A 17156-nucleotide genomic window follows, 5' to 3' on the forward strand; every position below is an offset into this window, starting at 1 on the left:
GATGTGTCAATAGCCACTGCGTACCTCTCTTGTGCGTATTTCCAACCTAGTTTGTGCCGATATTATATTGTTTATTATTTGTATAATTAAAATATGAATGGAAATGTCGTATAAGAATCGACCTGTTATACCTGCTTCCACACGCGAATCAACGTATGAATATAAAAATTCCATTTTGACAAACCGCTTCATCCATGTAGCTACAGTCGCGAACCGATCGTACATAATCGTACTCGAACAACACGCGTAGCATTTGCTCGACCTGTAATTACCGGCAACAAACGATCGATGGCCATAATGCAGGCCATAATATCATGTCATTACGTGATTACGATAATGGAGCAAGACGTAACGCCGTAATCTTGTGACGCGTTCGTATCGAGGTATACCCAATGCCACGGGGATTTCAGCGGCTTGAGAAACGGTGAACAACTTCTGCGTTGGTCGCCTCGTCAGCCACTCGCATCCGTCTCGAGATCTATTCGAGTTGCTTGCTTACGCGCAGGCTCTCGTGAAATTAACCACCGGCTCTCTTGCTTGTTGTTTAACGGCCGAAGATTAATCGCGTGTCTGAGTCCCGCGCAAAAGTTCGGGACACGACGTGGAAATGTTATGCTGTAAATATCGTTCCGTGACAACATGATAATGGAGACGGAAAATATAGAGAAGCTCCGAGGTGCTACGGCATTCTCAGGAATCCTTTTCTGGATTAAATTTCTGGCGCGGAGTAATTTATGAAATCGAGCACTGCCAAGCATGAATTATATGTACAACGTTGTTCATAAGTCACAGGACACTTAGCTACTTATCGTTGGTACATTTAGAGCAGATGTAAATGGATGTTGGAATTATGAAACGATCCTGACTTTTATTTAAAGTGTCTATTATAGAGAATAGTAAATTATACTACGGTTCCAAGATTTTATTACATACGCAAGTAACCCAAGAAAGTCGATGTACAAATCAACGGAAAGCAATCAATTTGAAAAAAGGGGTACAAATTGTACGATCGCGCGTACGTATCTCTAATCGCGTCGACCAACTGCGTAAAAAATCTATTATGGAAATATTAGTGTACACGTATTATATCATACAAAGTGTATCATATAAACCGATTGGAGCGAGTATTTTTTAAACACTCGATGGGATCAATAAATATTTCAAATAAAATTGGAATGGTGCAGAGACGATAACGTAACTGACCACGTAATTTAATAGGATTAATCTTTTTACTAGTCGACGTATAAAAAACATGTACGAAGATAAAATATGCATTAACGAATGTAGCTTGCCATTCCCTGGAAAAAGGTATCAAACTAGATATTCAATTAATAGATATTAAGTTATCTCATTAGTCACAGAGTTATAAATAGTTTCATCAAACTGAGGTAATAGCGGTAATGATAATCAAGGCAATAACAATAACAATAAAATATGATAATTATATTTTGCATGAGAAATATATATATAAGATATTATGAGAATCGTCGTAATCGGTAATTCACTTTAGAAACATTAATTATCAATTAGCTATTTCTCAAACGTAATGCGATATATCATTTGAATAAATAATTCAAAATTATGACAACCCTCGTTCTCGTGTTTGAAATTGCTATTCTTTCACGACGTGTACTATCGTTACGCGAAATAACATTAGCATAGCGTTATTGTTTGTTACGCATGTTAAGTAATATTTAAACATCAGTGAACCGTGCATTAATTACTTCGTAGATTAAATATGCTTCATTAAAGGTCGCGTTGATTTTGCCTAATTATCTGCGAACGTTCGCAGCTTTCTGCTAGTAACTTTCTGCTCGCTGATACGTTTCAACGTAATTGTAATAACGACTGTGCCAACGCGCATAATATGGTAATCTGTTAGAGTCGTTATATCGCTGTGACGCCATGTAACGATTCAAATAACACGGAAAACGAGGATAATCGTCGTTTGTTCTCCGCAATTTGTCTCGTGAATCATTACAAACGTGTGATGTTTGCCGATGTTACGATGGACGCAAGAACGAAGAAACCTTCGATCGATTATTTGAAATATAATATTTGTTATATATAAAACTTTTAAAATGTCCGGTTAAATAGAAATTATAAGCTATGATTATCATAGGTGAGTAATACGAAGCTTGAACCTAATTCAATTTCCTTGCAAGATACCATCTACCTTTAAATTGTTTAAAATCCAAGTACTACGATAATTTTTAACGGAATCCCTGGGTTTACTTTAACCAACAAGAAACTAGACAATCCCCAAGACACGATCGAGCAAGTGTCTATTACTTAATTATTATTTTATCATTTATTTTATACCTACAGATATACTCTGTACATCGAAAATCCCTTCTTCTCAGTTCCAACGAAGCATAAAGGAACCAGCTCTCGCGTAATCCCCACATCTACAAACTCAAAGCACAAGTTCTCCGTATCTCTTCCGAAGCCTCAAACACAGAACCTATTGACAGTCACAAAGAACCCTTCCCTTTTATAAAAAATCTATCCCCACTCTTCAACCCTTATCCGAACAAAAAAAAGAAGCGGATGTAATCAAGTCCATGAAATCCTCGTGGACTTTCTCTGTTGGAATTTTCGCGAACAGATCCAGGAGCGATCGTAAAAATTCCCGCGCACAGTCGAAACAATATCGACGATGTAACGACCTGAATCTCCACCCTACGATCGCTTTTCGTCAGTTTTCAATGATCAGAACGAAACGATCCGGCGGGATGCTCGGTGAATTCGCGCTTGGAAAAAACATAACGATCCTCTTTCGCGGCTGGCCGGATTTCCTTTCGCCAGGCTGCGAGGGGGTTAATCGCTCTTTGATGCGCCGCCGCTTTTCCCCAACGTGCAACCTGCACTTTGTCCCATCCTCTTCCGCCAGTTTTTTTTCTCCCTCCTCTTGCCTCGATGCACGCTCACCTGACCTGACCGCAGCAACGAGAGCTGATTGCTGGCGCGGCGTAACGAGCGTGCAGGCTACGCGTAAACGCAGCCGCGGTTCGCGTCGAGTGTTGAATGCACTCTCGCGGCCCCGATCCAATGCAGTTCCTGTGTCCTCGCGGGGATCGTATCGGCGAGATCGTTAGCCGAGCCATTCGCTTCGTTGATCCACTCTGACGCGCTCGATCCTCGCTGAGGTCGGGAGCAACGACGAGTCACGTCGAGGATTCTTAGTGGTCATACTTATCGGTAAGTAATATAGTATGTAAAGTATTGGATGATCCGTTGCACGGACGATTATTTTAGGAAAATTGATAAAAAGGTGATTGATAGAATTTGAATAAAGTGATAAGCCAAAAACGCGCTATGAAAATAATCACTCGAGAAAGAAACGAGATTGGTACTTGGGTGAACTACTTAGAAATTGCACTAGTGAAAGTAAGTCATTTTTTTTCTTAAAAATTGAATATTAATCGCGGACTCGCATATGTAGCAAAATTGACAAATTAATGGAAAGTTACAAAGTTATAAAAGTTAGGGTTAACGAGTTATAAAAGCAAAGTTACAAGATATCATCTATCTTGAAGATATTCAAAATTGAGACAGAACGATAATTGTTAATTAATTAAATCGCTAAATTTTTAGTATAAGGGACTACAAACTCCTTGAGGAATCTAATTGATCATAAAAATTGTTCGTCGCTTAATTAGGACTTTTATATCTCCAGATGTATTTTCAACATCAAACGTCCCTTCTCTTGTGACTCTACCGAATAGCGTTTCCGTGTCCCCACGGGGATCGAGTTGGCGAGATCGTTAACCGAGCAATTCGTTTCGTTGATCCATTTTGGCGTGTATTCGATGCCCGCTGAGATCGGGAGCAACGGTGAGCCGCGTTGGAGATTCTTATTGGTCGTGGTTATCGATCGAACAACGACGTGAAGTATGGGATATTAATTGTTGGCTGGTCGCTGATCGGAGGATTGGTGTTTTTGGCTAAGTTTGCTGCGGGATTTATACAGTCGAACTTTCCAGCTACGTGCTCAACTGTACTATCGCGGCGACGTAATTAATCTTTGATTACCGTTTCATGTATGTTACGAATATCTACGATCCTTTAATAACGAATTAAATTGTTTCAGCATACGATTTGTTTTAGGGAAACTGATCAAAATTCCTGTAGGTTTAAAAGTGTACAATTTGAGACAATTTTTAAAAACACATAATAAATTCAGTAAAGGAACCTTGGTAAAAGGTAATAAAAATAGTACCACAGTGGAATTTCTAAAGTGCAAACGTGACGTTTGACTCGACCATCCAAATTAAAAAAAAAAGCGAAGAACAGAAAATAAAATAACGGGTACGTTTCAAGTCTAAATTTATCGGTAAAGTTGTATATACGCTAATGGGTCTATGGCTCGAGTAGGCGAGGCAGTAGAAATCACGATACACGACGCACTTTAATAACGTTGATGATGTTAAAACAAAAGAGGATAGTATGTTATTTAGAGCTGCAATTACGATATCAAACTTGCGATTAGGATAATTAGTGACTATATTAGCTTTTGAATGTGATTACTCGGATTATGAGGTGACGAGGGATGCAAAGTCCAAAGTATCAATTGGTGGCTAGTTGATGATAGGTGTTGGGGACACAACACTAATGAGAGTTCCTTCAGCGTGTGGCGATCTAGGGAAGGTCATAAATCACCTTGCGAAATATCCAGTCTCCATTACCTACGTGTAGACCCATGTCTACCAATGGTAAAGCTCGCATAATGGTAGAACTAATCACAGATTTACATCCTGATGTCACTTCTACGACCATTCTCGCTGTTCGAGTCCACCTTTCGAAATTAGTTAGAAGTGCAAACTCTGGGGAGAGCTTTAATACAAACGGTATGTAACACAACAGTTGAATTAAGCTAAGAATTTCAACTTGAATCAATTTAAACCAACGATTACTCGAAGAATGAAATTAGCAGCAGCTAAACCATGATACAACTCGTTTTATTGTAACTTGGGACTGAATTTATAATTCGTCATTTTAGACGGTACACAGCGATGCAAACGTTTTTCGGGATTGAACGTACTTCGTAAGAAGCACTCGTAGGGTGTCAAAAAATATCAACTTATTTGACACGTTAAAGTAGGATTATTTATACGTGTTTCCACAAAAATGTATTATTCTTAGTTGCAAAAAATATTCAGCTTCCGAAAGTATCTGCAAATCACCGTAGACATTAGGTTCCTCCAAATCCTAAGAAGACATACTTTTTCACAATACACCAACGATAAAATAAATGCGGTTTAAATGTCTGGAATAGTTTGAAAAAACCATTCGATCCTCGAAATCAGCCCGAAAGCACCACAATCGGCCGTTTGCAGCTCGAGTATCAGTAATTCCAGCGATGCAACTAATTCCATTGGGTGTAGGATCATTTCCGGAAATATCATCAGAGGCAACTAACTCTGTAATTCACGAGGAGCGAATTGTTGCGAACAAAAGATGATGGAGGGCGGAGAATCGCGTCGGCACGAGCTGAATATCGGTCACCATCGGAATGTAAGTTAACCCTTGTTGCAGCGTTGCGTTGCTGGACCGGATGAAACAATCGACTCGCATCTTAATTACGCGGCCATAATTTAACGGGCACCGCGTCGCATTCGCGAAATGCACGCGTGCCAACGGATTATGGTTGATGCACCAAATGCGCGCGACGATTATGGCAAACAATGCCGACGATATTGAGTGGCCCTGGTCCAAACAAGAGGCTGCGTCCGCTCTCATAAGTGGACGTCGTTGAACGATGCTTTGACTTCAAACATCGAAATAATTTCTGATTAATGCTCCAAAGAGTCGGACCGTCATACGCGGTAGCCCAATTTCGTTCGTGTTGCTGATTCGTCGACTTGTTTGCTAGCGATCGATGAAAATACTTCCAGTCATACAATATGTATATTATTCCGTTTTGGAAAGTTTAATTAGATATACAAAAGAAATTCCGCGCAATCGCTTTTATATTTCATAGTATTGTTTTAAAGCCAGATATTTTTGTACGTTTCAGTGCTATACCGTTATTTTCAATAGAAATATTTCTCCATACTTTGATATGTGTTTCTTTTTTATGCTAGCGTTATACGATATCGATGTTCAATTTGCAAAGAAAATCTTCGTTTGGAATTCTGATTGCAACATATAATAAAGTTACGTAGGTGTAATAAATATTATATAAACGTTATTTATTTTATATCTTCATTTCACGATAAATCTGTCAAAAAATGTATCGTAAGAATTTCTGATATTCAGATACGGTAGAACTAAGTTTTACCGAACTCTGTTTATGCGAATCCCGTTTATACAAACCAGATTTTGTTTACCGTCAGTTACCTATATAAACTCATAACTGAACCTCTATTATTCGAGCTACGCTCGAGCATGCTTTTAGTTCTACATATACCAAAGCGTATTCTGAAGTCGTACACGTGCGTGTGTTTTGTCTAAGCTGAGATATATATTTAATTTAATGCAATTCGCGTCGAAATTGTAGTTCAACCTCATTCAAACGTCAATCTGTATTGTCGAAACTCATAGCAGCGACTGATGAGGGTAGCAAGAGAGTCTCTGTTATTCGAACTCATCGGTTATCCGAAATATTTTGTCTGCCATCCGGCTCGGACGAACAAAGTTCCACCGTAATAAAATTTTGTTACATTTTATCTTGCCGAGAGTTATTCCAATTAACAACAAAAACAGGGGGATAATTTTATGCATGAATTTCGCCGCCAGTTCCAACAAACACGAGAAAAACGTTTAACTGGTAATTAACATGAACGCGAATCGAAGTTATTACAGTGTTAGTCCCGCGTTTACATAGTATCGTACAATATTTTGCAATAATTGCATGTATTATACATATACGGTGTATACATAGCGCGTTATTGGATATTATGAAACAACAGAAATTCCAATTTCCTCTATACTGTTCTCGTGTTAAAATCTTCCATCACATGGTATGTCATTTACATCGTTATTACTATAAGCTATTAATTTTTAATATTCTTCGTGATATACTCTGTGAAAGAAAAACAAGTTCGCGCAAACTGTAATTTTCGATAAAATAAATATAGACTTCTCTTGACGAAAGAAGAATATCGTGAAAAATTGTAAAACAACTCTTTCAGAATGGAAAATTACAAAACTAATATTTGATCGCTGTTACTTGCAAATTATTCTTTTATTTCTTAAATCATTTTTTCACTATATGTTTCCAAATAGTTTACCGCTTTTCTTCGAAGACTTGTCCGCGTCGCTTTCAAAATACGATAAAACACGACATGTTCACGATATCTAAAATCATGATTGTCGCAATAGTAACACTTACCCACAAAACGTAACCAACCACGCAAGTGAGAAACGCGATCATAATTCCATAAACTGTCGGCAAAGTTTCTTCATTGGACTCCCCTTTCTCCATGTTATTGGTTCACCGCAAACTTCAAAATCACGAATGCCCGTTCCCTATCCGCGGTGCGATCACCATCGAATGCGAAATTTCATTCAAATTATGTAGGTTATCGCGTCGCTGCCCTTTGTCAATTCCGATTAATTACACTTGGAGTTTATTAACCGCAAATGGCATTTACGTGCAGCTGTCGAAAAGACTTTTAAGCTTGGGTCTGATTAAACGCTTGATTACCAAACCAGACAGTACATTAATATCTGATGGAACGCAAAGAAAAATAAATTCTATACGACCGGATGAAAGATACGTATGAAAATCATATATTCGATTAAAAAAAAATAGATTGGAAATTGTAAATCATCTATTATTTGCCGAGTAAGTATCTCGAAAACGTGTAAATTAGATGAAAAATGTTGACGAATGAACGTTAGTACGAGAGATATTAACAAAACAGGAACACGTAATGATAACTTGAAAATTAGACGTAAAATACCACGAATTTGAAAACTAGACAAAGTTGTAATGTTTGATATCTAATAGGAAAAACATTAATTACGATATACTAAATAATGGTGTGAGCGATTTAATACGACAGAAATTAACGAAAATATGCTCCTCATTTTTAATTAAACCCTGTATGAACAGGGGAAAGGCAATTTTCTGATAAAGAAAGACCGTCTCTCCGAACAAACGAAAAACTAGCCGAGCCAACTCGATCATCGTTAGAAAATGACGTCCATCTTGTCACAATGTGCAGTGGCATCGTAATACGATAATAAGACGAATCGAACAGAGGTACGATACGGATCTTTCATAAGGCGGCTTTAAAGCAATCGTAAAAACGTAGCAGCGACCAGCAGTTGCCGTAAAAATCCCAGAAGTGCTCAACGCAAATCCTTCTTATCGAGAGAAAGGAAACTTTCATCTCGAACAAATAGCGACACGAATCCCCGTTGTCCAGCAACAGTAAATCGATGAGTTTGGCTCCGTGCAGCTATTTGCCGGAAAACCGTTCGACCAGGAAACTCGAAAGCATCGAAGAGAGCATGAACTATGAAGGAGGGAAAAAGTAGAAGATAGGTCAAGAGGGAAAAGGAAACAGACGATTCTGGTTAGCTTTCGAGAAAGAAGGGGAAGATTTATGGTGGTCACTTTATCGAGAGCGACCTCGTGCTCGATCATTTACGAGCTACACCTACGCCAAGGAGCATTTTTTTTTCTTTTTCGAAGACTACTACGTCATTCCGAGCATTTTTCCTTCTTTGTCCTTTTTTCACGGTCGGGAAAGTGACCTAGCAGAAACGTGACCTTGATACGGTTACGTTCCTCTCGATAAACTCGTATCGATAGGGGCCACCAGAGACGTAGGCGGATGAGAAAAGCTTCGACGGGTATTAATGACTTTTCTATCGCTTGGAAAATTTGATTCGCCGTGAGACAGTGTCGTTTTTCAAAAATCGAGCCTCGAAGGAACAGAATTATAGCTTTAGCTTTGGCACTTTTTCAAGAGTCAAGGATCCTCTTAAGTCATCGTTTTTACGACATTGCGATCGCGATGATACGGAAAATGCAGTTAGATACGATTAGGAAGAATTAATTGGTATTTTATTAAATTGTTCGGAAGGTAAACCCACGGAAGAAGTCGAAGAGAAAAGAGGAATAAAATAGCGAGCACGATAGAAGTGGAAATATTTGAAGAAATGTGAGCTCGAAGCTAGAAACGATTGTCAGAGATGTATATTAGATTATTCCGAGAATACTCTATGCAGGAAATGCAATAATAACCGATGGAAAAATGTATCGAATATTTATTGGAAAATTCGTAAGCCTTCGGGCGAATATTTCTCGGTAGAGGGAATTAATTAAAATGAATTTAACGATTCATCTCGTTGAAACACCATCGTTGTATTTTTATAAACACGGTCAAAGAACGAATCGAGACTCTTTGAAACTCTAAAAGTCACGCTTAATTCGCTCATAAATAAGAAACTACGAAGACTCGTTGAAGTTCGTACGAAATCTGCGAAAAATGACACGATCAAAGAGTTAAAGGGAACCGTTGGTCGCCACTTTAAAAACTCAGCGAACTACATTCCACGCGTTCAACGCGTCGAAGCTTGTCTGGTTCAAAGCGAAACTTGCCAAAAATCTGGCGTAACGTGCCCGATCGCGCCACTAATTTCCAACGCTTCTTCGCTTTGCCGTATAAGCAGGCGCGTCACAGTGTTTGGCGAGTTGTGTACGCGCGTTTCACGAGAAACGTCGACAACAAACACGAATCGCTCGTTCATCGTGGAAAATTCGACAGACCATGGCCACGTAGCGAAGACTCAATGACGAGGGATCGACACTGACTGATCGGCGAAGGGAACTTTCCTCTCTCGACTATTTTTAACGCGAGGGTCAAAGACGATCGAAGACGGCGATGGGATGAATTTGGCGATGTAAACGTCTCGCGCGGCCACGTAGACTCTACAAGCCACTGGTTTCTGTTTTTCGAGACGCGTGTCCGCCTGATCGCGAAATGTTGGACGCGGAAACGCGTATTAATAGTCCGGTGGAAATGGAATCTAGGTGAGCAACGGAGAAACAGACGGCCGAACGAGCTGTTACGCGGCGAGCTTCGGCCGAGGGTGAGACGAATTCGCGCCGGATTTCGCTCGATGTTCGCGAATTTATTGCTCGGCCATCCGATCGATCGTCGAACCCAGTGACTTTCGCGTGTTTCCACGGAGAATTTCGGAATCTACCGCCAACGTGTTCTGGCCCGGTGGATTAAGTTGTTAGCGTGCTGTTTCCATTTAGTGCGCCGGTTGTTGCCTGTGTACCTTGCGATTAACGAGATTCGGTTGAGTTTAAGGTTTTTGTATTTCTGTTTCAGAGCTGCAATTAACGCAGTTGTTACGATTAAAGTATGGTTATACCTTCTGCATATTTACGCAGTTTAAAAGACTTTGGCTAATAGGTATCGTTTATTTAAACGTAATGGCCAGTTTTGCGTTTGCCCTTTTAGATTCTTTTAACGAGGTGTATAATTTTAAAAATATAATCGCTATGTCGGTGGCGTTGCATAGACTCTAATAATAAGCATGACAATTGAATCGATGCAACATATGAGCCAGTGGCAGTGGCTGCATTAAAAAGCACAGCGATCAAGTTATATATACGTACGTGTAAGTGAGAAAATGTTTAATTTGAGAAAGTTGCTGGTAAAGTTAAGTTATAATAGAGAAATCTGTATGTTTTCTAAAAAGGAATGTTCTTTAGAAATTAAAAATGTTTTTAAGAATCTAATATTCGTTTTTGCTCCCATGTGTATACACATTTCGCTTCTACTGAAAGTAATGGATACGTTTCGTATTCCTGCATAATGGTTAAAGTTTAAATACCCTTAGTTTCTGGCTCGTTTATGGCTCGTTGGATGTAACTTATGAACACTATCAAAGTACATCACCGGTAGAAACATTTTTACGTACGTTTTCTAATAATATACTCGTACAGAAATTATGCGAAGCTAGTTGTACGCTTCCTTTATTAATTATAGGATTGTATCATTTCCTGGATGAAAATCCTGTAAAGATTATCCAATAATTTAATTCTCTTTATAACAAGATATGAAGCTATCTTTATTATTTAAAAAAAAAATCATATACTTAGTATGTGTAAAAATAGTATCCATTAATTGGATGTCTTTAATACCATTTCAGAAAAACACATCACACGGAGAGATATTTCTCTCCACTTGACCCGCAAGAAATAAACCTAATTCTTTACACAGCAGCGCTAATTGTACCAACGCCATCGAGCCGTGAAATCCAAATCGTTGTACGTGAAAACAAAGCGAACCTTCGGTGTATTTTCGTTGCAAACCGAACACGAGTTTCGAGGATCGAGCTCACTATAAATCTGATCTCCATTTGCGGAAGGTTCCCAGGGGGAATTTAATAGATCAGTCGAACTGCTACCAGTAGAGACGAATCGATTCCATAAAATTGTCGCAAAAATAGAGAGGCGAGAATTCGAACATTCGAACCTTTTTTCAACGATATTTGATCCGCTTAAACGCCATAGCGATTAATTAAATAAATAGAAGAAAACTTTCTACGAAAGAAGAAAAAACGATGATAATTCGACCAACAGGATTTCCCAAAGATTTACCTCGTAACTCGTAGTTTATTTTTCTCGCGCGTTGGAAAAAACGTCTAAATTTGTTTAGACGTTAGAATTTTATTTCTACGACGAAAACAACGTAATTGTCGAATGGTTTGAGAAGAGGCGATTTACGAAGCTTTGCCAGCGATAGTACGCGATGAAAGTTCACGGTATAATCTTAATAAGGCGATAAACGAGTTGAAGGTGAATTTAATGGAGTACTCGTATTCCGCGCGTGAAATATTTCTCAATGTGGCCATGAATATGTTAATCGCGAAGAACGAAGAAGAAGCTGCGGTGTAGCCGCGAACAAAGTGCCATCTCCGTAAGCCAACTTGTGTCATTTACGTTCTGCAAAAGTATTCAGATGCAAATTGAAATTCACGGTGGATCCGCGCAGGCGAGCAAACTATAATAGAACGAATCGAAGCTAATTTCGATGTTTTATGTATCCAAATGAATAAGAAGTAACGATTGTCTTCTCAGACGTACATATCCGGATTAAATTCCTCTGCGAGCAAACGCGGTTTGAAATATAAATTAACGAAAGGAGACTTCGTTTCGTGATAATAATAAATTGCGATAACAATGATACGATGATTCAGCTGATGTACATTCTATATGTAGCAATGGTATTAAAATTTACAGCATGATTAACCGATCGGGAACCAACCAGTGAAATAATACGTGAAGATTGCGTAAACGTAACGTTATTGATAAGGTGATCATTACACAAATCAGAAAACTACAGAAGATTTCCATAATACGATAAGTGACTATATTTCTATTAGGCCGAAACTAATTTCAAACCGAATAAATGTCGAAATTTAAAGTATTGGGTCATCCCATAAGTTCGTGCCGACCTTTGTGTATACATTTCATATTTTAAAGAAAAACAAGAGAACCTTTATCGAGACGGAATAATGAAAAATGGGAAGAAGTTGTACAACGAGAAGGGGATTGCATTTTTTCACGAAACTGAAAGGTATGTAAACGATCTTAACACGACGGTAAAAACGGTCTAAAAACGGCACGAACTTATAGGATCACCTAATATTTGAAAGTAGTCGAAAAGGGTCAGCGATCGTGGAACGAGGTAAAGATGAGCAACAATCAAGCCACTGTAGAAAGATGCGAGCGAAATTAGCGACACGAATGATTTTAATTTACAACTATTCTGCGAACTATGACACGTTTCGAGAATTATAATTATTTGCCATTACAACCCGACTCGTACATTATATTTCAAAAACAGAGTAAAAACTTCCCTGAATTAACCAAATCAACTGTTATTACCGCGCAATAATAACACGTATACAACGTGTACGTAACATAATAACACGTATACCATAAAATCAATAAGCGTCATCGAAATTTACCGTGAGAATGGTTAACTCATTTTGAATTATATTTGCAAATATTAATATTAAACACGATACGGACGGCACCTTTCGGTTAGCCATTGTTAAGAGTATCAACGATCCATCGAGATCAATGTCGATTGCAGCTGATGTTCGTCATTTATCTTTAAATCAGGTTGTCCGTTTTCTGATACAGAGAATAACGTTTCGTGGTTTGCAATGCGTTAATTAAAATTCGGTATAAAAGCTTCCGTAAATGAAGATTTACGTACTTCGAAATACTGTAATCAATTTTATTAATTCTCAATTACTTCGATTATAACGTGAACAGGTATATCGAAAACGAATAATCTGTCGTCTTTTATAAACCCGCGATATATCTCTGCCCATTGCAAAATCGAGTTACACAGCATGTTTCCACATTTATCAGTACAGAACTGAGTTATTACGAGTAGGCGTTTTTTCATTATTTTTCACTGAACGCAGTTGAACTATCATGGCAACGGTGCTCTAACAATTGAAACAATCCGTCAGATATAGACAATTCCGATTAGAATGACGTAGGTAATAAAGATAGATAGGTATATAACATTAGTTTTCTATCTCGATTAAAGTTAAAGCACCAGATACGATACTTTTAACAATGGTAAAAATAAAAAGAAAGTAAAAAATTCCTAATTTCAACAGTATAGTATAGTAGTAGCGATATATTAATTTTGTCATTTTGTTAAATCGCAAACGTGATTAAAGACTTTAAATAAACGTAGAAAATGAGATGGTCAGAAATATTCGCAAATATCGCAAGGAATATTAAAATAAAAATATGATACTCGTGTACCATGTATATACCTTTGTTAAAAATACAAAGGAGAGATGCAAAATAGCCGGTGCGCTGTAAAATAATAATAAACATAGGATAAGCACGCGATAAAGAAGAAGGGTGAATTTGCGATCAAAGAAAATCGTGTGTGGAAAATCGGGAAACATTTTATCGGGATTCGGGCAAGTTAATTTCACGGATCGGCGAATGCGTAGCTGTATTCGTTTATTTAAATGTAAAGTTCTCATTCCCCTGCAGGGTTTGTTTTCAACAAGCAAACGCAGTTTCCATTTGCACTGATCCGGTTTCGTATTGTAACACAATGTTAGCAACCAGTGCTGCGCCCATTATGATAAACTATATGAGAATTTATTTAGGGAACCCTTGGAACTGTTTTAGGAAGCCGCAATCTGTTGCAACAATTTCCTCTTCAACTACCGTTGCTTCTCTGCCTCGACAGATTTACAATTTCGTGCACTCGACCGGCGTGCAGTAACCGTATAACTCTTGTTCACGGTTTACTGCTATCAATCAACGTGATGTGCTTAAGCTTCGCGGATTCAACTCTTTTCCGGAGTAAATTAACCTGCGTGAAAACGAGCGCGTTGACGTTTAAAGAAGATTCATTACAACGTGGAAAATATTTACGCTCGTTTTGGACAATATTTATTTCCACTTGTTTATTTCGTTTAATATGTTTACACTCGCATTCTGACGAATTTATGTCCGCGTAATTCTTCCTAAGTGTTACGTCTTTATTTCGTACAGTGGGTGTTCAAGTATCTTACCATCTGTAGCGTAAAATTATATTGAAAATATATATAGTGGTTTCTGTACATTTTTCTCAATTCTGAAAACCTTCCTATGTATTCGAGTTTCTTTTTTTTTTTTTCTATATTTTCTATACATCGAATTTCAGATTTCTATAGATATCTGAAAATTCGCACAAATAAAAGGAACACGATGGTTTCGAAATATAATTATTTGGTCGTTTTTGAAAGAATTAATGAACGAGGAGCCCGATCGTAAAAACGGTGGTAGGAACCGATTAAAAAATCCTGATATAGAATCAATAAGCAGAAATAATCAAGGAATTAATTATGAACTAGATTAGACTAAGATTACGATAGATTGGTATAAGAATTTAAATAAAACAAGGTAGAAAAGTTATAGAGTAATAAGGAAGATTGTTAATGGATATCAAATTTTCTTTTAGACTGTCTAAAATAATTATTAATAATAATTAAAAGTTTTCTAACATTTATGTAATAAAAATTCATTGTTCCATTAACACACAAATATTCTAATTTACTACATATATATATGTCGGAGATGTAGGGACATCGGGCCTTTCATTTGGAAGATTTCCCAATACTTGGGCTCGGGGTGACATAACTGGTCGCCGAACGTAGCCACGGTCACGGGATGAACGAAATGTCTTACAGAGGAGGTACCAGTGTTGAGGGACACGCTGTATAAACAATCAAGTCTTGATCAGGAGCAATGCTGGTTTATGTGGAACTGCCTAGTTACGGCGCTTTGGAATTTGTTGATATTCCCGATCGATATGTATTTGATATATGTAACTGTATCTGTCTTTTATTTTGCAATCTCCTTACTGAGAGTTTACTGTCATCGTCTTGGAGTTAGTCTTGGAGAAACCCTGTGCCAGAGCGAACGTGTCAGTGTGCTATCAAAAATATATTAAAACGTACAGAAAGTTTCCCGTTGACCGTGGATTCGTTACAGAACCCAAGAATATTATCAAAAGCATTTGTTTACTTATTGTTTGTTATACTAGTTAACCGTTAAACTAATTATTTATCAAACTTTGTAAAGAAATATTAATTTATGTAAATACAACCTTTATTGAACATCACGATGGCAAATACTAACGAAGAATCGTCTCGCGCTCGAAATCCAAACGACAACTCGACATATATATATATATATCTGCATTCGATAAAAGTTATTTCTACCTACGACACGTTATGCGATGTCAATCGCTCAACTGGACTTCCCATTGAAATGAAAACCAACCGTAAGAAAACGAGTGACGGAAAATGCGTTAGAAAAATGATCGAAACAAGCTTAGATTGCAAATTGCAAAGGCAAGCAATCGACAGCGGTATAACACGAAGATGGTCTGGCGAACGCATCGGAGATGTCCTTCGTTCGCGCATAAAATGCAATTTGGTGGGTGTCAGACGGCCGTTACCGTTGCCCGCTCTGCTTCTGCAGGCAGCCGCGTTACGAAATTTAATTGGATTTATCGATCGGTTTTCTGATTCCCATTTCCCGTCCGCCCTACTATCGGTCGAGCCACGCGAAAATCCGCCGCCTCTGTAATCGATGTCGTAAACCCGACCATCGCATCGATGATTTCCTCTTTGCTCTCGTCCGAACGTTTATAGCCTATCCAGGATTTTCGTACAACTGCAAGTTGCAAAGTGTCTAATCAGTATAGGAACTTTGCAGGTCTTGTTCACGCGGTTGTCCGTATGTAGGTATTGTGATCTGAGTTGGGAGATAATTAAGTCGTTGGGAAGCCATACTAATCAAAATTCTTGAAATGTTTTGAAATATTGAATATGTAAATTATCGAGGAAAATTGTTCATAAAAGATAGAGTCGATGATGTAGTTTTTGAGAGACCCAATTACCGTGTGTAAACATTCCCCGACATGGCACCGTCGACGATCGGTTTTAGTCAGTCGCCGAGCAGATGTCAAAAGGTTCAGGTCTGAAACATTGGTCGCCTTCGTCGCTTAAATGGTTAAGTAGATGAACGTGACGTTTTCTTTTGAAGCCACTGAGCCCTCTCGCTACAATATTATCAGATATAGCGATATAAATTTCTTTTGCTTTTTTGAAATCTTTATACACACTTTTGAACGTGTATTAAGGCGAACAATGCTTTCATAAATTTTGTTCTTTTAAATTATCGATAAAGGTAAAAAGAAAACTTTCTTATCCACGCCAGTCAACAAGTTCCCTTTTACCGACAGTCGAGAAGAGACGTGGTTTTCTCATCGATCAGTGACTTTACAGTATCTATCGCTGGTATTGTGCTATCAACTGGCAACTTACCATGCTCAGTCGGTAATACAGATCGAGAGTGGAAAGAAGGAAATGAATTCTACAAAAACCAATATGTAAATCAATAACCTACGAGATGTTATTCAAAGTACCAACAAAATTACGCGACCTCACGATATTATATCAAAAATACAAGTAAAAATGAATGGAGATACGCGTACGTAATAAATCACACACTGCCTACTTTTTTGCGAGTTACTCGACATCTAAAATCTATGATCACGATTGTATTCAACGAGCAGTTTAACATCACCAGAAACACAACGGAGAACCGGGAAGCGACTAATTCTATGCAAATCAAGGAGGCG

The 17156-nt window shown here is 38.1% G+C and overlaps 1 protein-coding gene and 1 long non-coding RNA gene across 4 annotated transcripts in view; one reads left to right on the top strand and one right to left on the bottom strand.

Annotated features, from left to right (window-relative positions):
- Nucleotides 1-17156, bottom strand: part of LOC126914992 (uncharacterized) — a 649115-nt gene that overhangs the window by 381573 nt on the left and 250386 nt on the right. The window lies entirely within an intron of this gene.
- Nucleotides 9626-12794, top strand: LOC126915002 (uncharacterized). Of its 2 annotated transcripts, none has more exons than XR_007709984.1 (2): nucleotides 9626-10590; nucleotides 11125-12794. It is a non-coding gene; the product is annotated as an uncharacterized LOC126915002 (long non-coding RNA). The 2 variants fall into 2 exon arrangements; XR_007709985.1 differs by having other exon boundaries at nucleotides 9626-10584.

Source organism: Bombus affinis, chromosome 3 (genome assembly GCF_024516045.1).
Source record: "Bombus affinis isolate iyBomAffi1 chromosome 3, iyBomAffi1.2, whole genome shotgun sequence".
NCBI lineage: Eukaryota > Metazoa > Arthropoda > Insecta > Hymenoptera > Apidae > Bombus > Bombus affinis.